This window comes from Vulpes vulpes, chromosome 11 (genome assembly GCF_048418805.1).
Source record: "Vulpes vulpes isolate BD-2025 chromosome 11, VulVul3, whole genome shotgun sequence".
Classification (NCBI taxonomy): Eukaryota; Metazoa; Chordata; class Mammalia; order Carnivora; family Canidae; genus Vulpes; species Vulpes vulpes.
Window position 1 is genome coordinate 66273962 of NC_132790.1, and position 27130 is coordinate 66301091.

Consider the following 27130-nt stretch of genomic DNA (forward strand, 5'->3'; position numbering starts at 1 on the left):
AATGCCAAGAATTGGGCTACCCTTTGGAAACTCTGGAGAATAAGACAAACATGGTCTCTGCCTCCATGAAACTTGTACTCTGGAGACATTAAAATTGAAGGGAAATATGACTGTTCCCTTAATACAATCACACACAGATACTGCAAAGTTAGCAATGAAGTTATCTCTCACTCCTTTGCCAACCTTGGAGTTTTGAAGATTCATTTTATTAAGAGAGCTGTCAGATTTCTTTACAATGTCTAATAGATGATGAGAAAATAGTAATGGAGCACTTGACAGAGTTTGAGACTCCAGAACCCAATAAATCATATGAGAAAATACTGAGAGACTTTATGGGGTAACTGTAGAAGACTTGATGAAGTAAACACTTTTAAAATTTTTTTATAGGAATGTCAAAAACCACAGAAGTATTTAATGTGTTTTTTTGTAAACAATTCTAATAATACAGAGAGATTACAGAAGACAAAGTTAAGATATCAAAGTAATATTATAACTGGGTTCTGGTACACATGTCTTATGAGCATGCCCATACAACTGTGTGCATCTTTTCCTAACCCTGAACATTACTAGCTTGAACTTGGCCAAGGTGGGAGTATTTACACCATGGAAAGTGGCAGTTGCTACAAAGGAGAGATTTTCTTTCTTCCTTTCCTTTCCTTTCCTTTCTTCCCTACCTCATCTCCTTTCGTCCCCTTTTTCTTGAGAGTCAGTGATCAAACATTTACCTGTACACTTAATGTAATATGCTGCGGCTGCTATGGAACTGTTACCCAATGGGTTTCTTGGGTGTGTATACTTTTCATTTTCACAAATGCTACCACATTTTTTCCCTAATGTATAAATTTATATTGTGACCATAAGCATATGAAAGTATACATATGACAAAGTCCCATCAGTTATATGGCAAATGCTTTTAATTGTAGCTAATCCAAAAGGTGGAAAATTTTCGCTCCAATGTAGTTTTAATTTATGGTATCTAGACTACAAATGAGGTGACAAATATTTTTATAAGTTATTGGCAATTTATAAGTTATTAGAAGTCCTTTCTCAAAAAAAAAAGTCCTTTCTCTATAAATGGCCTGTTTATAGACTTTGCCCATTTTTAAAATTTAGTTCTTTATTTTTTATGTCATTTTGTCTGGTCATATTACTTCCATATAAACTTCTGTCATGTGTTAATGAATGTTTTTCCTGATTTATTTTTTATTTTTAGGCTGTGTATTTGGTATATTTTTCTCAAACATCTTTTGTTGACAAATTTGCTCTCTTTCCTTGGTAATTCTTAGTTTTCTGGTTTTACTCAAACAGTTCCACTCTGCCCAAGCGCTATGGTCTGAATGTCTGTATCATCTCATCCAAACAGTATGGAGGTTCCTCAAAAAGTTAAAAAAAAAAAAAACTATCCCATAACCCATCAATTGCACTACTAAAGGATACAAACATAGTGATTTTAAGGGGCACCTGCACCCCAATGTTTATAGCATTGAGCAATGTCCACAATAGCCAATATACATACCCTGATGTGTAGAGCAGCATTATCGACAATAGCCAAACTATGGAGGGAGCCCAAATGTCCACGTACTGATGAGTGAATAAAGAAGATGTGGTACATATATATATACAATGGAATGAATACTACTCAGCTAACAAAAAGAATGAGATCTTGCCATTTGCAACAACATGAATGGAACTAAAAGGTGTTATGCTAAGTGAAATAAATCAGAAAAAGACAAATCCATGTTTTCACTCTTATGTGGAATTTAAGAAACAAAACAGATGAACATAGGGGAAGAGAAGGAAAAATAAAATAAGATGAAAATAGGGAGACAAGCCATAAGAGACTCTTAACTACAGGAAATAAACTGAGGGTTGCTGGAGGGGAGGTGGGTTCAGGGGAGGGATAATTGGGTGATGGGCATTAAAGGAGGGCACTTGATGTAATGAGCACTGAGTGTAATGAGCACTGATGAATCACTAAATTCTACTCCTGAAACTCATAATACACTAGATGCTAACTAAATTGAATTAAAATTTAAAAAATTTAAAAAGGAGATTAAAAAACACAAATTCGGGATCCCTGAGTGGCGCAGAGGTTTGGCGCCTGCCTTTGGCCGAGGGCACGATCCTGGAGACCCGGGATCGAATCCCACATCAGGCTCCCGGTGCATGGAGCCTGCTTCTCCCTCCGCCTGTGTCTCTGCCTCTCTCTCTCTCTCTCTGTGACTATCATAAATAAATAAAAATTTAAAAAAAAACACAAATTCATATTTTTAAATCTTAATGCCTAATATGATGGCATGAGGAGGCTGGGTTTTGAGGAGGTGATTCGGTTACCAGGGCAGAGTTCTCACGAATAAGATTGATGTCCTTATAAAAGAGGCTCAGGAGACCTCCCTTGCCTCTTCTGCCAAATGGGGATATAATGAAAATTCTGCCACTTGGAAGGGGGCTCTCACCTGCCTGTGCAGCCACCTTGATATCAGATTTCCAGCCTCCAGATCTATGAGAAATAAATTTCTGTTGTTTATTATTTTTTTTAGATTTATTCTTTATTTTTTTTAGAATTATTTATTCATGAGACACACACAGAGAGAGAGAGAGAGAGAGGCAGAGACACAGGCAAAGGGAGAAGCAGGCTCCATGCAGGGAGCCCGACGTGGGACTCGATCCCGGGTCTCCAGGACCACGCCCTGGGCCGAAGGCTGCACTAAACCGCTGAGCCACCTGGGCTGCCCTAAATTTCTGTTGTTTAAAAGCCACCTAGTCTGTGGTACTTTGGTAGAGCAGCCTGAACAGACTGACACCGAGGCATCATATGGGTAAGTATTAACAGCATGGGCTCGGTACTAGAACTGCTTCTGCTTCTGTCATTTGAGTGTCAGTCTGCTCTCTCCAAGTCTCTATTTTCCCATTTATAAATTGGGCAAAAAAAAAAAAATATCACCTTTATAGAGCTATTTTGATAAATAAATATTTAACCATCTACTGTAAAATTCATTGTTCATCACTATTGTCCCCTGTCTTGAATTACCTATTCTGGTTCAATTTTCATTTGGTTATATTAGTTCATCAGGCATTTTCACAGATATAGCACAAGAACAGATTACAGTCTGAGGCTGTGCAGGTCTGACGATTTCTGTCTTTTCCCTGATTGGTGAGTGAATCTCTGAGGAGATTCCTGACACCACTCCTCTTTATCAATAGCCTCTAGACATCCTGCTGACTTCTAGCTTCAATGGTTGCTGGCAAGTGCTGGTCTGATTCTTTCCCTACTAAGGAATTTCTTCCCTCTGGAAGCTCTGAAAAATTTGTCTCCTTGTCCTTCTAAAATTTCTAGGAAATATAGATTATAAATATATACCATGTATTTCCTACATACACACACACACACACACACACCCTTATGTATTTATAACTCCAGTGTACACATATCCATATGTATCGTGGGTATATTTACATGTGTACAAATATGTGTAGATATATGCATGTGTATGTATATACACATATGTAATATATATACACACATGCATACTTTATTCTTCAATGAAACTAGCCTGGACCTGGATTCTATTTTTTAAATAGAAATTTCAAGTCTTTTTTATCTTTAGAAACTTCTCCTTCTCCTTCTTCTTTTTATATTACTATTGTTCTTCCATCTGCTCGTTTCTTCCCTCCTGGATTTTTTTTTTTTTTTTTTTTTTGGAAGTTAAGTGTCTTGGAACTGCCTTCTATGCCTCTTAAATTTTTTACTCGGTATCTTCATTTCTTTATATTTTTGCTTTGTGTTATGACTGTTCTTCTAGGAATCTAATCCGGTCTTCAGAAAAGACTATTCTCCTTTCAAATTATCTGAATTTTTAGGTTTTCAAAGCATTTTTTTAATTGTAGAATTTGGGGATTCTGATTTTATCTCTTTAAAAAATGGCTTTTTTGGTAAAGTTTGCATCTGTCAATTCCATTATTTTTATATCAATAAGAAAATCTTTCAACTGGTTTATTTGGCTATTACACACACTTCACCTCTCCCTTTCCAGGCACACAGTGGGACTGTACTTCCTGCCATAAGAAGTGTGACTTGCTTTTGCCATTAAACCATGAGAAAAGTATTAAGTGACTTCAGAGCAGAAGCTCTAAGGGCCAGTGTATGCTTCCAAACATTCCTTTCTCTGTGTCCCAGCACCAATCACTGTCCTCGTTAGTGGTGTTTCTGTTGTCCTGAGCATTGTGGTAAGAACAACGATGCCACAGAAAGAGCCTTCCCTCCAGTCCTCAGTGAAAATGTAGCATGGGTGAGAATTAATCTCATTTTAAGCGACTTAGTTCTGGAAGTCATTTGTTATTGCAGCAAAGTTTAGTACACCTTGACTGATACAATCCGCTCAGTCTTTCTCTCTGAGTAAAATTTTGTTTTTCTAGTCACTGATGAGTACTCCTTCAGTAACCAATAGAGAGACTAAGCAATTGGAGTTTCTCATGCAGTGGGAAACCATGAATGAACAGAAAGGGCTTTTACACTAACAGACCAGCTAAGAATGAGCTAGCTCTCCCCAGATATGAGAATGAGTCCTTTTCTCTCAACTATCTTATATGTCAAGGGGCATTTTTTCTTTTGCATGTCAACCCCGTGAGCCAGTCAGCTTACCCATGTAGTAAAACAATATGTTGAAATGAGTCAGCAGGATTTGGGAGCCTGCAAAGAGGAAAAGCAACAAGTACAGAGATGTGGGTTCTTTGCAAAATCTTGGAAGTCATCAATTTGACAATCCCAATATTTGTCATGAAGCAAACCACCTTCTCTGTCACTTATCCTTTGACTCTTGTCCAATGACTATGAGAAGGAAGCTCTGCACCTGCTCTCTCAGAATTATCTGGGGAAGTGGAATCACAGACCCATCCTCAAGGGTCCTCTAGTCTTCTTACTTTGGTTGCTGTGATGCTCCAGAAAATTAAGAGGGATAGGTGGACAAAGTGCATGAGCAACCATCTTCACAGACCCCCATCTTCAGATTTAAAAAGAACAGGAGAGATGCCAGGTATCCTGAAAGAAATGAATGTCCTGATTTTTTTAAAGCAATGGGGATGTGTGATGAGGAAAGAAAAACTTCAGAAACTGGTGAGCTTGATATCAAGCCTTAATTAAATTCTAATATGTATATTAAATAAATTGTGGCTGCTTCAAAAGAAGAAACAATTACCAAGAATTAGTATTTGTTTGCCCAGATAGTATTGCCAAATCTGGTTGATTCAGGGAAATATCATGGACATAAAATAACAAGCTTATCAAAAGATTTGACTGTTTCAAGGTATCCTTTTAAAGAAGATGAAGAAATGACTAGGAGTGAAATGGATTAATCACTGGCTGAAAGAAAAAGTTCCTAAAGAACATTGATTAATGACTTCAAGTCAATGTGGAAGAAAATCTGTATAAGTTACAGAAAGTTTTTATCCTTTTCAATGACATATATCAATGTCAGGCACACGAGCAGAAATCTGGCTTAACAGAGAAGCTCATATAAATAAGAACCAGGGACTTTCATTAGCCACAAGGTCAAAATAACACACAAATAATGCATGTTCCAAAACAGCATAGGAAATCTTAGGCTATATTATAAAGATATACAGAGTTTAGAAGGTGGGCAAGGTGAGAAAGGGTCAGCATAACTGACTTGGTATTGGCAAGCCCATACCAAGCCTTTATGCTAATAAGAAAATGGTGGTCCTTTATGAAGACACAGTCCTAAACCAGGACATGTGGCTCCGTGGGTGGAGTGAAGGCTAGAACTTAGCCACCCAATACCACCTTTGCCAGGCACCACTGTACAGTACACAAATCTGCATAACTATATGGCAATCTTGGTAATAAACTATCATACTCAGTATTACTCAGACCTCACCTGACAGATTTTGCTCTGAACTGGGTGTTCCTTTTTAACAGAAACTTTCAAAATGGGATACTTTAAAAGATGAGCAGAATAGCAATTAGTTTGGAATGTAACTCATATGAGAAAGGATTTAAAAACCTGGTAAGGCTAAGACTTGATAAGAGAAAACTCAGGAGACCATGATAGCAGACTTCAACTATATGAAAGGAAAGGAATTAGATTTATTCTGGGTAGATTCAGAAGGTCAAATGAGGACTAGCAAGTAGACTCACAATGCCCTGTAGATAGCAAGTGTTCAAGAAATATGTCAAGTCAAGTCATAATTATAACAAGATGTATGTTTCACTTAAGTTAAAGGGATATTTTCCCATAAATATGGCAATTCAAAAATAGGATGGCTTCTTTTGAAAATAACTTCCTTATAAGTGGAGAGTTCCACCAGTCAAGAATTTTATAGCAGAGACTTCATTAAACAAAGATTGAACTAGCAAAAGTCTGGCAAAATTTTACACAATGCCACAACCCACAGTGTTGGACTATACAAATGTATGGAGTTATAAGGACACAAATATAAATAACACACATCTGTGCTTTTAAGGAGCTCACAGTCTAGTAATGAAGACAGATAATGTACACAACTATGAAACTAAGCTATAAACAATTATTTCCTGAATGCAACCAGTACACAAAACAAACCTATACAGCAGAAACCATATAACTTATTTTTATTCTCATCTGCAAGAATTGGAGCCTAAACAATCCAATAATTTACCATACATGTTTGTTTTCTTGTCATTACATATGTAACCCCAGTAGGAATACTAACAATTTATTTATTCACAACATCCATTAAAGTCTACTTTATTCTTAGGTAGCAGAAAAGACCTGAATACTGGGCCATCTGCACAACTCTCATTTACGTTTTAATCTTCTTTAAATGAGAATTACTATTCGTGCTTCTTAAGGAACCCATACACCTGGTTTACCCAGGAGGGTCCTAGCCTGTGTCTATTGTCCCAGCATAATTACTAATACCACACCCATCACTCTCAAAAGTGTCCAGTTTGGACTGTAAATTATATGATCACTCTGATGCTATCCTACCTTCCAATGCCCTATGATCCGCTTTGTGGAACATAAAGAAAGAAGCCTAAAAACCACTAAGTGAATTGTTTTACACTGAACAAGACATTTTTTTAGGTGACTACTAACACTACTTAAATATGAAGCAGATTAAAATAGATACCTAAAAAAAAAAAAAACACACAAAAGACTTACGGAAGTATGGTGGCAGAAGAGAAGAACTCAAGGGCTGTTTGAGAAATAGGGAATTCCCTTAAAACCATTAAATAGGTTAAAATTCCAGTCAGTGGAGGGGGCATTCCCACTAGAACATGAAAATATGTTTATGCTCATGTTTATTCATTCATTTACTTATTCACCCAACAAATAAGCATATAAGTAAAACTGGTTCAAAGAATACTATATTATGTAGGTAACAAAATTGGAAAATGGAAATATTGGGTTATTCAGATATTCCTATACCAACATTTCTTTTTTGTTGTTAGCAACAGAAATTGAAATGGAAGGAAAATAAGAGAAAATGGGTTTTCCAAGGTATTTTACATATTATTGTTAGCAAATGTGATTCAATATAACCATCTAAAATAGTAATGGTTTGTCCCTCAGTGATTTTCTTCATTCAAGTCATTTTTTCTCTTTCTCCTGCCTGGGGATTTATGATTTAACAGGCTGTAATAGGCAAGATAAAGCCATTCATCATGCAGGCTTAATGTGGGAAAGTAAATTTAACTTGGTGAGCTTGATATATAAATATTGGCCTTTTTGGAAACACACAGAGCATATTTACTTGAGTGTAAAATCCAGGCTATATACTATGTCCAACAAATTTCTCAGGCTCAGGGAAGGACCTTTCAGTTATGAAGCCTATAGAGACTACTACTCAGGAGGGAGAAAGAGGTTATGTATTTCTCTTACCTCTACTCCTTTGACAGCATTTTAATAACAGTACATTTTATCTCAGTGTTTATATTCATATTTATATTTAAAGGATAATGGAAATAGAAATTAAAATCTAGCCACCTAGAAATTTGAGAGTGGGTTTACTCTTGGTAGATTTATTCACAAAGACGGTTGGCATGTTTCTGACAAAAACGAGGCAAATGAAAATGGCATTTTATAAGTTTTAATGCCCTGTCTAGACACTGTTGATAAGCTACCAACTGCTCTACGTGCCAGAAAGTCTTTGGGTAACAAATATTGAGAATACCATCAGAAGGAGATGAGTGAGACTGTATAACAACCACTCAATACAGAGAAATATTGTCAGGCAGATCAATCAAATTACCTCACTTTCATTCATTTTTTGCCAATGATTCTAGAATTCTTTAGATAAACCTAATATTTAAGCTGAGAAATTTGAAAATGTAGCTATACATCTCCATTTAACACTTTAGTATTAAGAGCCATGTTTAAAGTTTCACAGTTGACGCATTCCATTCATGTAATTAACATATTTTGAGACATTGGTCATCTTATTTCAAAATACTTAAAATTGAGGGGAGGGCTGTGGGCATAAATAGTGCAACTCTCATTACAGGTAGTGGTTTAAGTCAAGCCATCATCAAAATCAAAAGGTTTTGCCAAAGCCAAAATGGAAGCCATCTCCAGGACAGTCTTAGCTAGCATAACTTCACTTAAATATAAGTAATGTTCAAACAGGAGAGATATCAAAGAATTCTATGTCATATCTCTGTTTTCTGAATATCATTGAAATAGGCATATTATATCCAGTTAGTAAAAATAATTCATTTCAGTTCAACATAAATCTGAGTGCCTACGATATGATAACCTCTAGGTTCTGGGGACTGAAAGTTAGGTAAACCATGGCTCTTGTCCTCAACAAGTATATAATATTCTGGTTTAAGATATCGGTCTAATATAAAGGCTAATAGATGGACTCAGATGGATTAATTTTCAATTGTCCAACTGCTTCACCTATACACACACACACATACTGGATGAAGAAGGAATATACAAAATTATGGTACTGAACCTGGTCTTCTGGGGCTCAGAATTGAAAATCTGGATTGTAAGCAGATAGGCACAGAGAAACAAGACAGGACCGTACTCCAGGGATACCCACACCTTTTTTAGTTCAGTTGATGATTTAGTCAAAGGGGTCACTAAGCTGATCAGAGAAGGCTATAGAGAAAGGATGGACTTTAGAGTGTATTGGATCCAGGAGGACAGAAGGCATTCTAGGAGGTTAGGGTCAGTGGAAAAATCACAGCAAAGAAATCTATGCAATTTTCTAGAGATGGAAGTGGGGCAAACAGAACAATGAGACAGATGCTATAGCTCAATTAATAGGACAAAAGACTTGGAATGATGAGGGCAGAAACATTTACCAAGGCCTTATAGTCAACTAAATAGCTAGAGAGGTGGAAAATGAGCCAAGAATAAGGGTCATTGCAGCCTTTCAATGGAAATTTCCAATTCACAAAGTCAGGCCATTCACAGTTAAGATAGTTGACCTCATTCTCTTTAAATGATGATGCTAAACCAAGGACAGTTACTCTGTGAAATGCACCCAAACACAATACTCTACATACATAGCAAACCATACATCCAAGGGGTAAGGCTCCAGTTACCTAGGGATCAGATCATAAATTCTCAATTCTATGCTAGAAAATTAAATCCTCACTTGTCTTGAAAAGAGAATTTAAGCATGCAATTAACTCACTATACACTGACTAGTCACCCCAAGTAGATCAGTTCTTTGCATCAATCTTAAGTACATTAGAGTTTTCAAGTAGCAAAACATATCCTGTGTTACACAGGACATCATTAGTCATGTGTATCAGGCCCTAAAATGTCGAAAATGATTCTGGCATTCTCTTAAACTGTTAGAAGTCTGGGAAGTCACAGAAGTGTAACTTTATTGATACAGTACAGTACTGCACAGTACTGTAGGGAAAAACAGAATAAAGAGGTTAAGCATGGAAATTACAACCATACCAGTATTTTTCCTTTAGGGCTTGAAGGTATCACCCAGGTGATAATTAAGACAGCATACGCAGTAAGCTTTTGATATAAGGCTGACAAATGAATCTGGGATAAGATTTGGGGGTCTCAGAATGTTTAGCTGAATGGGTTAGGAAAAAGATACCATTAAAGAAAATGCTTTGGCTTCAAAATATATTGATCTTATAACTGTTCCTATACAGATAATGATATCCAACATAATGTGCTCCATTTACATTTAGGAAAAAAAATTTCCATTCTAGATTTCATAGTTAGAATCTCCTAATTGCATTTAAAAGCCTGAGAAAGTGTCCTCCAGCCCCAACTGTTCACTTTTGGAAAATAACCTTCTATAAATAAGGCTAATAGCTTCATTTTCTTTACAATAATGGGATTAACTATTTATAGGCATAACGACAGGTCAAAAACCAATCTCCATTATCTGCCAGATGAAAACAATTCAATAACTGCTTTTGGCATTTTTTTAATGTGGTGGCTGTAACACAATGATATTTGAGATAATTACTGACCTTTGTCAGAATAGATACTATCAACACAAACCTACCTAGAAACTTTCAGAAGAATGAGATGCAGCTATTGCAAATTCAAGGTACTAGAGGATTAGGGGAGTAAAAGCAGACTTTATAGCAGGTCTCCTGCAGGTGGCAGCCGCTTATCAGATGCACTTGATAAAGTCAATTCCCATGCCAGTTGCTTTTTTGTTCATTCTCTAATATTTGTCAGTTCTTTGGAGAGGAGAGGGTCCACAGTGTGTGTGCCCGCCAGGCTATCAAAAGAGTCAGCTACTTTGCTGCATTGCCGTAAGTGAAAAATGAACTCTTCTCTACAGTTAAGTTTTAAAAATCAGTTTTCTATTAAAATAACACTGGCAAAGATAAAATAATAGGAACTAAATTATTCTGGTTGCTTTGAAGGTACCTGTCTGAACATTTCTCAAAAGAGGCACTCTTCATTCTTAATGAGTTGGGGTGAATTTTACACTGTTCCCTTCACTGTACCTAGCTGCCCAATCCACTATCTAGAAAATCTGTGATCCTTACTATGGGGTCAGCATTGTGAACTATAAAAAAGGGCTTCTGGTCAGTATCTTGTTTTTGTCTGCCCTACAGACTCCTCTGGCGCACATCCTTTTCTATTCAGGAATAGCCATTAACTCATCCTACACCTGGCTTACAGGAATTCATGGGCTCTTCTTTTTTTTTTTTTTTAAGATTGATTGATTGATTGATTCATGAGAGACAGAGAGAGAGAGAGGCAGAGAGAGATAGAGGCAGAGACACAGGCAGAGGGAGAAACAGGCTCCATGCAAGGAGCCTGACATGGGACTCGATCCCGGGTCTCCAGGATCAGGCCCTGGGCTGAAGGCGGTGCTAAACCGCTGAGCCACCCGGGGTGCCCTTAATCGGCTCTTCTACTATCAACCTGACCTTTTATTCTTTCCTTTTATATCTTACATCTTTCTCCATACCAAAAGAAAACCCTAAAATACTATTTTTCATTATTGATTTCCAATCATTTGAATAATAATCTACATTTAAATTTTAAAAACACAAATTGTGTCTGTTTCTTCTACTTCTTTGCCACAGCACCCCCCCATCCCATAATTTACCACTCTGCAGTTACATTTAATTCTACCAACAAGCCTGTATAACATCAGTACATCTTTATGGGTGCCAATCTATTAAACCATCTTTACATTCTTGGAGATGAGCAAGTAATCCCATCAAATAAAGTCCAGTGCCAATACCTATCCTCATAAGCTCATAACCTGTCCAAATTAAATTCCTTTATGTAACATGCAACTTACTGGGGACATTGGCTTGTACAGCAATTCCTTCCATTGTCTATTGCATTTTGGACACCATTATAGGAAGGAGTCCAATGAGTCAAAATGAATTCAAGGACCCTTCTTCCAAACAATGCATGCATGAGATTAATGAGATTTTGGAAACACAAGTGTTCATCGCAGATCATCAAATCACACTGCATACAGATTAGTAAGCAAGTACAATAAGTTTTTTTCAGTTAATGGCAAGCATAAAACAGAAGTGTTGTTTTGCTTCTCATCAATTCTTCCCTATTAGAGAGATGATAAAAGTCAGAAAATCCTCATTTGTTAGATCAGGAAATCATCCCTGGATCCCTGGTTTTTAGCCACTTTTGAACCAAATCTACTCCCTAAGAAGGTCCCTCCCAGCACCCCTAAAAATCTACAAAAATCTGAAAACCACTTCATATCATCTCCCCACTTTGCTTTACTAGAAAAGGACTAATTCTATGCCTTGCCCAATGACAACCACATGGTTGATTTCAAGGCAGAGCTTGTGTGTTCCTGCCTACTTACTCTCTATCCCTCCCCTTTCTGGGTCCCTCTCTTCTTTCTTTTTACTCCCTATTCTTCCTCTGCTTTGGTGATGAGTTCATTTCCTAAGGCCACATTTCAGGTCTTCCTGCTGTACTGGCTTCATGCCCATGGTTCCTTCCTTTAAAAGTCTGTTTTTTGCATCTTCTCTCAAGACTACACTCTCTGCTTAAAAAAGGAGTGTGCATGTCCTTGGTCCCTCCAGTCTCCACCCTTTACTTCCCAGATTAAAAAAAAAAAAAAAATCCCTCAAGGTCATATGCTAATTTGTATAGGACTTCCAACAGCCTTTCTGCTCTTATTTCACTTAATAGATTGTAAGAGCAATTATTTCTCACCTTCATGGATTCAAACGAGAAAAGATTGCTTTCCTGGGACAATATCTCTGGGATGACTATCACTCCAGGACAAGGAAACTTCTTTTGACTGTGTTTTTATCTTTATATCCCTCTCAGCCTCCACCACTTTTAAACATTTGTCTAGAAGCTATAAAAAAAAAAAAAAAAAAACACAAAGCAACAATACTTCAATTGGTGCCATTTACATTTCTAAGTAGCCCTAATCTCAGTAGGGTTGGCAGTTTTTAGAAATGAGAGTTTTCCCATCTGCCTGACTAAGCAACCATCTCCTGGGCTCACTCATTAATTCAGAAATTGCCCAAGATTTCCTGCCTCAGATTTGATGAGATTGACCTATGGGTACGAATACTGATCCCATAACCTCAGCCAGGTATGAACCTTCATTACTACACTACATGATGAAATCTTTTTAATTCCCTATTTGAACGATCATAATCACAATTAATCAGAGATCTTCTACTCACATGGTTTAACTGCATATTAGCCAGAATTCATATTTGGCTAGATGTCCTTCCTCCTCTTTTTTAGGCCAGATGAGTTTATTGTTGACATTATGGCACCTTCTGCTTTGGGTAATGCATGTGATTGATACTACATAAGGACTAGACCAATTTTTTTTAAAGATTTTATTTATTTATGAGACACAGAGAGAGGCAGAGACCTAGGCAGAGGGAGAAACAGGCTCCCTACGGGGAGCCTGATGCGGGACTCAATCCCAGGACCCTGGGATTATGACCTGAGCTAAAGGCAGACACTCAACCACTGAGCCACCCAGGTGCCCAAGACTAGACCAATTAGTAGGTGGCAGTTTTGCCGACAATCTTGTACTGCAGAAACTGGAAGTGGTGAGAACCACATGAAGGTCTGAAAAATAGCAGTGCACGGGAAGAAATAATACACTTCAGAATCAGTAGCTTTGAAAATACAAACTCAATCTATTGTCAACTTCAACAAACACTTTACGATATATTAACTAGCAGTAAGGACAGTGATAGCTACTGTAAAAATTAAAAGCCCTAAGTCAAGAAGAGAACTGTGAATATAGAGAACTGCCCAAAGATCTGTTCACTATTAATTTTTCGAAGCACCTATTAAAATGCTTCAGCCTAAAACCAGCTTCACAGTTTATGGGTATTTTTGTCTTTTTAGCCAAATTAATAAATTAATTATGGTGAGGATCTACACACTGGATACATATATGATAATATATTGGTCCTAATAAACACAAAACTTTATAAATCTTCAGTCACCATTAACAAGAATTCAGTAAAAGTACATTCGTACAATTTTTTCTAAATCTTTCAACAACTACTTTATTGAGCACCGACCATGTACCAATTACTGAAAGTGTTGAGGACAGAACAGAGAACAGAACAGTAAAACTCTCTGCCATCATAAATTTAAAAATAAGAATTGTTTTGTTAAAGTTACCACTCTTATTATTTTAAAGTCATAGTTACAAATAACTACCAGAACTGGTTTTACATCCATTTCATTAATAAGTGACATCTCACCTCAATGAATGATCTTCTGAAAGCCAACCAAACAGTAAAGCCTTTGGCCTGTCTTCTTATTTTTCTCTATTTCCCTGTACCACTCTCAAAAATAAGGTTCAGGAGAGCAAAGACTGGCTTGGCCTTCCTCACCCCACCACGGCAGCATCTAGTTCCATTCCTGGCACACAATCTATACTTAGTAAATAGTGTTAGCTGATTGAAAGTGAAGAAAACAATCTGATTAAATCAAACCATACTAATATGTGAATTAATGTTAAATCTTTAAGTTGCATACCTATTGCACTTTGAAAGGACCAAATGTGTTATACTTAAATAAAATTGACATTTTAGAGAAAGAGGGACCCATGATTTGGTGAGCCAGATATGTCATATTCATATTCCCAAGATCAGCTATACACATAGTTTCAGTCTTTTCTGAATCCATAGAATTCTGATAAGACTCAAATTTTCTCACAGTTGCTTCCCTCCCAGTGCTCCAGCAGCAGATAAGACACGTATGCATATTTAGATGATCAATTTGTGGGAAGTGATTGCCTAATTTACCCTTGTCCATTTATGTATAACAACATTGTGAAACTACTCTCTCATCCATCCATCAAACTTCTATTATCTGAAGTGTAATTGTTATCTCACTAAGGGATCACAAAGACAGTACCTGTCTTATATGTTGCTGCTTCAACAGTTTGAGATATGCATCTAAATTTAGCTTTTTGTTTCAGAGGGAAAGGAAAGAAATGGGGAAGCAACCATGTTTACTGAAATGTCTCTCATCCAGACACTTTGCTGCATATTCTACTTATAAAATTTATAATCAAACCTGTGCACTTGGTAATTCACTCAATCATTCATTCAAAATATATTTATGGAACATCTGTGATATACCACGTATTGTGTTCAGCAGTGGAGATAAAAGAATAAAAATGATGATATCAGGGGGAAATGTACACATTAGAATGATACCTGTAAAGGCAGTAGCATTAAAAAAAAAAAGTGTCCAAGTCATACAAGTTTCAAGTCATGGTAAGTTTCAGAGCCAGAATCAAACCTTTCTGTGAATTAATGTTAAATCTTTAGTTGCATACATATTGCACCTAGGCCTTTCTGACTTGGCTGTAAAATTCAACCTTTTTGCTACAAGATCCTTCCCCCTCACCTAGCCATTTCTATCCAAACTAGGGTCCTCAGACAGCAGCATCAGTAGCACCTGGGAGCTTGTGAAAAACACAGAATCTCTGACCTCTACCCCCATCAGACTTACCGAATCATAATCTGGAATTTAACAATCCTCAAGGGATTATGTATACATTAAAATCTGCACAGGCCTAAGTCAGGAAGCTCTTTAATGAGATAAAAGGAGGAAGAAAAAAAGAATTAAAATATTTGTTAAATAAACAATACCAAAAGGGCTGTAAATCTACCAGTGTGGCTGGCATCTTGAGATAAAAGATGTAGGCTGAGCCTGCAAACTTATAACCTAACTGTAAATAGTTCATGCACTTAAAACTCAAAGAAAAAGCCCAAGAAACATCAAGTTGCACCGAGACCCTCAGAACATATACCACCCCCTAGAAAGCATCAATTTTAATCTGTCGGTTTGCTATGAGTCTTCAAGATATGCCAGACTTATTCCACTGCCATCTTTGTTCAGTAAACCCTCTTAGAGTAACCTCATCTTTACCCTAAAATGCTAAGCTAATCTATATTTTCTTCAAGACACAAGGTAACTACTACTGCTCATCAAATTTTTGAAAGCCTGTTACAATTGAAGAAAGGTCACTTGTAGGAAGCAACGGCATTTAAAAGATGCCAGCCATTTGCAGAACCTCTGCAGAAATGTTTTCCTACCCCTTGACCAATATCCTCTCCCCACTTCACTACTTAGGACCTGACCCACTAGACACCTCTAGGCTTCTTCTGTGACAGATGCCTCCAGATCTCTGAGTGACTGAAGCCTATACCAGTATATGACCTTTCCCCATCATTCTGTAATGTTCTAGTACCTTTCTGTATTCACTTATCACTTCACATCTAAGAACAGCTTACCAACCAATCAAAAAGAAAACCCTTCTGAGTGTTCTCTGAATTTTGGTCCTATGACATAGATTCCTCCAATTCAGAAGTCATCAATAAATTTTAAATCATCAAATCTAGTAACCACTAGGGTCAGGTTACAGTATTTTCAAGGATTATTCTTCCCATGGAATTCTTTCCTCAGAATCCCCAGGGCTCTCTTCCAGAATGTGAGTGAGTCACTCTGGGGGAAACAAAGATCACAAAAATACTTCACCATAAATTCAAAAGCCACTCTTCAAAATGCGTAAACCATTTGCACAAATGAGCAGGAAAAGAGGAAAGAGAGGAGCTGTGTAAGCAGGAAAATGTAAGACCTGAAACCAATATCCGCTCTAAAGCAAGTACCACCTAGGCCAAAAGCTGGGACTGTGAGGGCATGCCATCATCCAGATATAGTTTCACTAATACCACTGAGGAAAACCAACTCACAGTGGGTAATACAGTGCCTGCTAATGTCCACTCAAAGATGACATTTGTATGTGTCCTATAACTCTGCTTCTCACCATGTGCCCTGTTCCACATAGACAATCCCTTGGTTAACAATAAGGACACTCATCAACCTCTAGAGGTAGGAAGTTCATAAATACCAGGAACAGAAGGTAGGAGCAGGAGGAGAAAATCTCCACACTTAACCAGGAAGGACTAGCTAGAACCAGTTCAAGACCCCTTCTTCAACCAGCACACTGCTGGAATGTGTAGCCAGTATTATTTTCTCAGATGCGCCACTCCTGAATATAACTTTGTTGACCACTAACCGTCCTTAAAACATTCCCTCTCCCTCATGAATCTTTCTCAGCCCATGATCATTTCTCTTCCACTGATGGTTCCTTCTAAAGCACTGGCCACTTCTGCTTCCTCTCACACCCTACACAATGATTCCCAAAGCCTGTCTCCTGCCAGGCCCTTTCTCCTATCCTCCCTTCACCAACAGGGCACTATTTCTCCAAATCCTTCTTGCTCTTCCATTCCACAGTCTCTTCTCCATTTTTTATGTGTTTCTATAGTGGTATTTGATTGATTTAAAGGTGAAATTTGAACAATTTAGGCTACAGATCAAAAGTAGCAAGCAAGTAGATAAACAAACATGAACACTACACTGAAAAAGCTTACATTTTGGGAACAGGTCTCAATTGTTCCAGCCACATGTAAAATTCAAACAGGCTAAGCCTTCAATGGTCAGACAGATTGGAAAATTGGAGTAATTAACTGGGTAATGTAGTAAAAGAAATAAATTCCAACAACTGAAGTAGGGGAAAGCTTTTTTCTTTTTTTTTAAACTAAAGGCACTGAGGTTGTCAGTCTACATTGATCAAATTGACAAGAAAATTGCTCAATTCTCTATTTCCCATTTCCTGGTAAACACAGTGAAAGACATCCAGATGACTGAACAATTTCATAAAGTGACTAAAGTATATACATTATTCTCAGGCCTTAATACAATTTACATTTGTGCAAATGCCTTGCACACAGTATCCCAGAGAGATGACTCTGTGTTTGCATAATGACCTCTGCCAAAGGTGGCCTGTAGACGGCTTTTCAAGAGCGAAAAGAGAAATGCTACACCTCTCTCTCAGCAGCTGAAAGCTGGCTTAGGCTCTCCTTGAGGATTTTCTGAGTGCAACAGACAGAACTTGTTCTTTAAAAAGCAGCCTTATATCTCCTTAAGACAATATTCCTAAATTTTCTCATATCAAAACAGATATTTGGTGACCATCTAGACCAGACATTAGAAAATTTGTTCTGTAAAGGGGAAGACTATAAAAACCTTAGGATCTGTGGGCCATACAGCCTCTGCTACATCAGCTCAGTTCTACCACTGTAGTATGAAAATAGCCACATAATTGAAAGGGCATGCTATAGATATGAATTTGTCCCACCTAAATATAAGTATAATTTGTATCTTAAGACTGGTATACTAGAACAGAAACATTTTCCCTGGTCCAAAGCAGTAAACTCAAACCTCCTTCAGGTTTTCATTAGATATTACTACTAATTATTCTAGTAGCATTTGGATGTAGTTATATATATTTTAAAATTATATATAGATGGATATTATGTTGCCTACAACATAAACTTATACATATATATAGATAGAGAGAGAGAGAGAGAGAGAGAATTTTAAGTTTATTCTGTCCAAAATGTGTAGAAAGGGAAAAAGCTTCTTGAATTTTTAAGCCATGCTACATTTACTAATATTCAAATACAGATTACATTTTCAAAGAGGAAAGTTATTGCTTTTGTCATTTCCTTTTCTGGGAGCCATTATGTGGAAACCACTGGTTCACCATGATCTGTCTTCCAACATCTTGAGCATACAGAAGACTCTATTTCCTAACTTCCTGTAGACAGTTAAGGAATAGAAGAAAACTTCCTGGACCCCCAGACTGCCTGCATCAGACCAGCTTCATAGGCATTTGAGCTATACAATCATAGAGGAACCTATGCTCTGTGTTTAATGTTACACCATCCCTATTTTGAAATTCTGAATAATTTTTGGAAAAGGGATCCAATATTTTAGTTTGCCCCAGGCCTCACAAATTTATACCTAGTCCTGCCCACAGAACTGACACTGCATGAGCTATGTATGAAGCCCCTGAGATTTTGAAGCTGTTTGTTTCTGCACTATATACCTACCCTATCCTAACACAACCATCAAGCCCTAGTAAGTGAAACTCTACCCCACTGGTTCCCTAAATGCCCCTCCTTTCCTCTGAGATAGGTACCTTCACTAGGTTTTCCCAACAGTACTATTATCCACTCCAGTATAACACTGACACAATTTATTGTGGTTGTCTCCTAACCTGTCTTTCCATGGTGGTCACTTTGGATTTCCTATATACACATTCCAATCGTTCTATAGTAACTTAGTAGCAAAAACTGGAAAACTAAAAACTGTATCTCCCAGACTTCTTTGCAGGCAAGATAACTGATGTGGCCTAGGCTTTACCAATTAGACATACTCTCCAAAGATTTGGAATGAAAAGAAGACAATGTGAGATCCCTGAACAGTCTTATAGTTATAGGGTGGACTCTGTTGCCTACAACATAAACTTATACTCTTCACCCACTAGAGTAAGTATAAGTCTTTGAGGACATGGACAGAATTTTATTTATTTTCAAAATCACCATCGTCTCCCACCAGCCAGCCACCTAAAAGCTAGCTTAGTGTTTTGATACATAAGAATGGTTCAGTAAATATTTTAGAAAAAAACCCAGATAAGTAAGCATGCAGGAAGGAAGGAGGAAAGGAAAAGAATCACTGTTTCCAAACATTCATGGAATTGGAATACAAACTTGTTGATAAATGACCCTCATATTTTAAGCCTATTATAAATGTAATACTTTGCTCTGATATATACTACTTCAAACAGTCTTGTAGTTATAGAATAAATGAATATCTCAAAGGTCCTAGCGGATCTTTCCATGTACTATGGTCTAAAGGTAAACATGAGCATTTGCTATGTTTGAGTTTCTGTCAAGTATCTATGTTAACAAGCTCTTTGTTGTCCATTCATTTCCCAGATAATAAAATTCTTAAAAAATGAAAATACAAATATTAAAAAAAAATCTGCTTTTCCAGAACTTGAAAGCCAGATTTTCATCAGGCACTGATGTATCATATTACTCACAGTGAGGTAAGCTGCAGTCCTAGCTAGGGAAAGAAAATATGTCAATGTGATTCCACTTGAAGCCTCTCCCTTCCCCTGGGGCTCCTAAGAAGTTTGCTCACAGGCTGCATGGCAGCTTCTTGGGTGGTAGCAACACCTTGAGCTGCCCCATATTCTTCAAAAATCTTCAGTCAACATATTCAGCAAATAAGAAACAGAATTGGTGCTGTTCGGGCAAACACAGTCTTTGCTTTTCCGTATGTTCTCTTCGGTGTGGACTGTACTACCACTTTATATAGTATCAACTTATTTGTAATTGTACATTGACTGGAAAGTAGGTCAAGACATACTGGAGCTTTCCCATTTCCCAAATACTATATGCCATGCATGAAAGTTGAGACTTATCAGGGTAGAAGTAAAGGAGGAGGGGAATACAAGGAGAGGACATAAAGAAATGCGATATATTTCCCTCTAAGCCCCTTCATAAATCTTCATCTTCTTTCCAACAAGCTCTAGGAAAATCACAGTTTCACTCTAGGACAGGGATGCTCATTACCCAAGTTCAAAAGCTATGAAAAATTACAGTGGAAAAATCATTCACAATTGATTTATGGTTAAATTGAAAGAAGTGGAAGTGTTGGACCAATCACCTGCTTTTTAAATATCTTTCAATCTCAACCCCACTCTAAAGCTTGGCTCCAATCTGCTTCTATAATTAGAGTACCAAAACACGAGGCATTAATATCGCCAACACATCATTAATCATTCCAGCTACCTCATGATGGAGGCCACAGCCATGGACAAGAGGCAGGGTTGAACAAATAAAATAGTCATTGATCTCTATTTGAAGACTAGAGCAAGACCATTCACTCCATGTGCGTCTGTTGGTATCCGTCATGCTAGAATTGCTGTGTAGATCATCAATAACAAGACCATTTCACTTTAACAGCCTGAAACAGAGATAGAAATTCCGTGTGTTTTCCAGTAATAAGCAAACCAAGAATTCAGGTACCTACACTTGGTTATTACTTGGTACCCAATAAGCAATTAAACAGCAACCATCATTGTCTCCGAATAACTCAATATTAAGACAAAAATTGATGTGTACTCACTAAATGAGTCCAAAACCATTTACCAGATTCTCTTGACTCCTTCAGGAATAGACATGTTCTTTTGAGAGAGCAGTAAAACCCTCAATAATATGAATTGTTCTGTGGTACACCTTCTAAACATTGGAGAAAAGTAGTAATTAGATTTGTTTTCCTTAAATAAGTGAGGTTACCTTCCTTTTATGGTTAGAAATATCTTAAGATTAGGAGACAACAGATGTAGAATCAATTGTGGCTCACCTGCTTTGGAGGGAAAGACAAAACCCCAGGTACCCTAATATCCCTCATCTGTCCACTACAGATTACAGTACCTGCCCATCCTTCTTTATATGAAAACTTTGAAGATTGTAGGATATAATACTTTTAAAGTAGCTTTGCAAAGTTGAGATTGCTATGCAAGGGTAAACTTCCCATACAGCCAGAAAAAAAAAAAGTTGGAGTCCTTTAGAAGACCTATATTAGGGGTGACTAGGTGGCAGTTGGTTAAGTGTCTGCCTTCAGCTCAAGTCATGATCCCAGGGTCCTGGGTAGAGCCTCACATCGGGCTGCCTGCTCAATGTGGAGCCTGCTTCTCCCTCTCCCTCTGCCACTCCCCCAGCTTGTGCTCTCTCGCTCTCTTTCTCAAATAAAATGTTTTACAAAAGGCCTGAATTAATTGATAAGAATGAGTCCTTATTAGCACATTACTAATTTATCTATAAATGGATGCTCAGATATCACTTGAAGTTCTTTTAAGGTAGAACAACTATTTGTTCTAACTTGCCACATTAGACTAATTTATCCTGTAATCTCTATATATAATTATTGCAGTAATCCTCAGATTGAGATCACATGTGAAGTAGGAGCACTTCACTTTGCCTAAATAGCTCATGGTCACTACAATGCCAAGTCAACAGCTGCACTCTCCTATAGCTAGATGCTGCACAAGTCCCTTGAAGGACACCTGGGTGGTACAGTCAGTTAAACATCAGACTCTTGATTCCACCTCAGGTCATGATCTCAGGGTCGTGAGATCAAGGCCCAGATCAAGTTCCATGTGCTTTGCAGGGAGTCTGCTTGAGATTCTCTCTCTCCTCTTCTCCTTTTGCCCTCCCACCACCACCCCCAACCTGCCCTCAGGCAGCAGCACTCTCTCTCTCTCAAATAAATAAATAAATCTTTAAGAAAAAAGAAAGTACATGTAGTCCCTTGAAATTACTAACTGTGCAACCCTTATAATTATTTTCCTCTGCATGCATGGGCAGTACAGCAGATTGAGTGATAGCCTCTGAATCTTTCACTATCTACTTTGTGATCAGTAAGGACAGAACAGAGCTACTGGCATAGAAACTGAGTCTGTTTCTGGTTCTGATATTTTAAGGTACCCACATGCTACTGACCTTGGGGCTAACCTGACAAAGATCTTCTAGAACTCCTTTAAATATTTTCTCTAACAGTGTTCCCTAATAAACTTTCTATGATGAAGTTTAATCTGCACAATCCAATATGGGAGCCATTGGCCACCTGGGGCAGCAGGGGCCAGGGGGCAGCCTGAGTTCACAGGGGTGGCAGCGCAGTCAGGGGTTCACCTCACACTCCTTCCTCCCCACGGAGAGCATCTCTCACTGTGCTGCCTTGAACTGCATGGTCCTTCCTACCCTCTTTATGGAGTCTTCATTCTGTGCTCCACCCAGGAATGATAATTTTTCACCTGAATTCCTTAGCCCTTGTGAAGGTTTTTTCATGTGTGGATAGTTGATTGAATCAATGTCTCCATGAGGGAAACAGCAATGAAAATTCTCAATTCCACCATCTTTTTGACATCACTCTCCAAGATGTTCAACACTTGAAATGTGATGGAGGAATTTTTTTAATTTAAACTTAAATAACCATATGTGGCTAATGGTCCCTCTATTAGCCACGGCAGCCTTAGAGTTTTTTTTCCCAGTTCAGTTCCAGTTTTGCCATTCTCCTTGTGTGACCTCAAAATTTTTTAATCTTTAGGAATTTCATCTGCAAAACAGTGGATTTAGCAGCATCCACCATGTAAGGTTTTGGTGAGAATTAAACATAATATATTAATACCTTAATTTGGCACTCAAGCTATCATTACTCACTGTTCTCTACTTATCCCCATATCACCTTCAAGCATCATCTCCTCGGGGAATCTCTACTGGGTCTGAAAATTTGGTCTAAGGCCTCTTCCTGAGAGATCCTAAAAAACATGGCATCTCCTTTACTTGTCTATATTTTTTTCAAACCTCCGGCTGGGCTGCTGATTTACCATTATATTCTAAGCATTAATGCCTAGAACACAGCAATCCAAAGTAACACTTGAAAGGATCCTGTACCAAGGTCCAGTGTAACCCCATTTTCTACACGTTGTAGATTGTTTCCTCTATACTTGTGGATGCTGGTTATCCATATAATAGATGAGAAATAACTAGTCTAGAACCCATTATCTATATTCTCATCACAGAAACTAAATCTGATTATATTGAGAGTCAAATAACTCACTAAAAAAAGGATTCATGGTAAAAATATCCCAAGAAGATCTGCAAGGACTATGGTGTAAAGGAGGAACTAAGTACTGTTCTGTGTTCTCTTGCTCAACCCTCTAAAGAGTCATAGGCCCAGTCAATGAAAGCAATGGTCCTTCACTGCTCAGATCTAGAAGGCACTACACCCTCAATCCAATCTCCTTTGATACCCAATGAACTGTAAGCTGGGAGTCCTGTTATACTCATGTAATTAATGCTGACTGCACCTCCACAGAGAACATGGTGCTCTCCTGGTTCAGAGAACAAACCATAAAGCTAAACACAGGGCCATGTGCAGGTTAACCACAGAGTCTGGATCGGCATCTGCTCCTTTTTCTGTCTTCAAAAATAAGACTGGACTTGGAAGAAAGTAATAAATTAACTTAGAGTTTAAAGGAAGAATGGCCATTCTGATGCCTTAGTATAGAACCCATCTCATTATTTCATATAATAATAGAGGACTACAATTTTATTTCATCTATGTAAGACTCAGTTTCCACATCTGCAAAATGGCAGTTACAGTACCCGTCATGCAAATTTGTGGTGAGCCTTACAGAAAATGCATTAAATGTCTGAAGAGGGGACTCAGACTATTATTACTCAGCATTGTATATCCACCCATTTCCTACCTTACTTCTTATAGGAATCCTTACTTGATCTCCAAATTTGGGAAAGGATTCTTCCTGTGAGGACCCAAAACACCTGCATTTTCTCTATTTAAATACTGTTTTGGGAGTGCCTGGGTGGCTCAGTCCATTGTGCATCCAACTCTTGATTTCAGCTCAGGTCATGATCTCAGGGCCCTGAAATCAAGCCCCACATCAGGCTCTGGGCTCAGTGGGGAATTCTCTCTCCTTTTCTCTCTGCCCCTCCCCCTCACTTGTGTACTCTTTTCTCTAAAATAAATAAATACATAAATAAATCTTTAAATATATATATAAATGTAGTATATATAAATGTAGTGTATATATATATATATATATATATATATGTAGTTTTCCTCTCACTAGACCTTGGCTATCCTATCTACCATCATACCACAAGCAGCAATACCTAGAGTACAACAAGAACTCAGTATGTATTTAAAGAACAAGTAAATAAGTGAGTCAATGAAGGAATGAAAACATATGCCTCAGCCAACAATAGGACACATGTGAGAATGATATGTTTCAGCAGCTTCGCGGCTCTTCAACTCGGGAGAGCATATACTGTTCCCTTTCAGAATTAGAATTACCTAGTGTGGTAGGCAAAACAATGACCCTCAAAGCTGTCCACATCATAATCTCAGAACAGTGTGAATGTGTTAGATTACATAGCAAAGCGGTATTAAGGTTGCAGAAGGATATAAAGTTGCTACCAGGTGACCTTAAAATAGGGAGATTATCCTGGATTATCTGGATGGGCCCAACATAATCACAGGAATCCTTAAAAGGGGAAGATGGAGACAAGAATTGAGTCAGAGGTAGACAGAACTGCAGAAGAAGGCTGTAGTGATGCTGCTGCTGGCTTTGACAAGGAAGGAAGGAGGCCATGAACCAAAGAATGTGGGTGGCCTCTACCGCCTAGAAGAAACAAGGAAATACATTCTCCCCTAGAGCCTCCAGCAGGAGCAAAGCCTTGCTGATATTCTGATTTTTAACCCAGCAAAAATGGTGTCAGGCTTCTAACCTACAACACTTTAATAACATGTTGTTTAAGCCACTAAATTTGTGGTAATCTGTTATAGAACGAAAAGAAAACAATCCACTGGGTAGTTTGGTGTTTTTTTTTTTTAAGATTTTATTTATTTATTCATGAGAGACACACAGAGAAAGGCAGAGACACAGGCAGAGGGAGAAACAGCTCCCCATGGGGCGCCCGATGCAGGACTCCATCCCAGGACCCCAGGATCAGGCCTTGAGCCAAACGCAGATGCTCAACCACTGAGCTGCCCAGGCATCCCCACTTGGGTAGTTTTAAAAAATATTAGTACCAGAGTCCCACCCTCAGAATTAAGATTCAGTTAATTTGGGATGTTGTCAAGGCATTGGACTTTTTTAAAGCGCTACAGGTGAGTCAAATATGAAGCAAAGCTTCACAATCATTCAGTTATCCAGTAGGATTTAGATTCTCTCTCTCTCTCTCTCTCTCTCTCTCAAATACACACACACACACACACACACACACACACACACACACACACACACACCCCTGCCCAGGAAAAAAAAAATATCAGACAGGTATAATGCTCAACTTGAGAGAAAGAGTGGGTTGAGCAACTATAATATTCCTTGATTTTTAAAATAGAAATGCGATGTTCCTGCATAGTATTTCACTTGGCCATTATAACAATCCTGTTAGGTCAATGGAGAAGTCAGCACAATCTAGTTCATACAGGAAATAAATACAAGGTTAGTTGCAGAGATATTTAGTGGATTTTCCAAATCCAGGATTTAATTGGTAAGGAGCCCACACTGAAACCACTTGGTGACTAGATCTTAAAAATGAAAGTGCCTAGGACACTTGAAAGTAAGAAGTGCCGCTATGGAACTTACCATGCCTAGGAGTAACCAAACTAGGAAACAAATGACATGAGCAAAATTCATTAAAAACAATTTTCGCATTCTTGACATTGAAAGTGTCTCTCTTGCCTTTGCTTCAATTTAGTAATGTATTTCTGAATCAGCTCATGCATAGTCAGTGGAATTTAGTCTTATCACTTAGATCAGGTGTTAGCAAACCACAGCCCACAAGCCAAATCTGCTTCCATTTTTGCAAATAAAGTTTTACCAGGACACCACCATGATTATTTGTTTATATGTTATCTATGGCTGCTTCCTTGCTACAAAGGCAGAACTGACTAGTTCTGACAGAGACCATATGGCCCACAGTGCTGAAAATATTTTTACCATCTGGCTCTTTACAGAAAAACTTTGCCAACCACTGACCCACATCAAGTATGGATCCTTGACTTTCCCATTGGCCACCACTGCTATTCTTCAACCTGTTAACTTCATAAGGACACTTTAAAGATCCAAGTGGAGGTGTTCAACAATAACAGTTTGTGAGTATAGACAGAAATACCTATGACTGATTTTTTAATAATAATTTTAATTTAAGCAGTGATTTAGTTCAGAGAAACTCAATATACTTTGAACATTATCTCATTTTTTTTCTGACAGTTTTTATTAGGAAAAAAAATTGGGATAGCCAATACATTAAAGACATCACTTAAATCATTTAAGATATCATCAGTTCCTTTGTGCCTTCTCCCATTGTCAGTGTTTTGAGAATTAATTGCTCATTTGTGCATAGTACTATACAGTGCAATTTAAAAAGACATGGCATTTGCCTTCTGGGAGCTTACACAATCTGAGACAGGCAAGGATGGCAGAGAAAGAGTGCTCCTTAGGGGGTGAACTACACAAATCCATAAAACAAACAAATAATCATTAATGTAATGTAATCACAAAAGGCGAGTCCAGATTTTAATGGGAAGGTAAATAAGTGTTCACGAAAGTAACCAAATCTTCTAACAAACTCTTATAATTACAAAAAAAAAAAAAAAAACTCTTATAATTATTTAATGGAAGCTTTCCTGGAGATGAAGCTGTAGATAAAGTGATTAAGGTGACCTGAGAAACAATTCTAGGC

General features: G+C 37.8%; 1 protein-coding gene across 18 annotated transcripts in view; it reads right to left on the reverse strand.

Moving 5' to 3' along the window:
* The window catches only part of RBMS3 (RNA binding motif single stranded interacting protein 3), a 1278291-nt gene that overhangs the window by 1133199 nt on the left and 117962 nt on the right, over positions 1 to 27130 (reverse strand). The gene's annotated exons all lie outside the window — the stretch shown is intronic.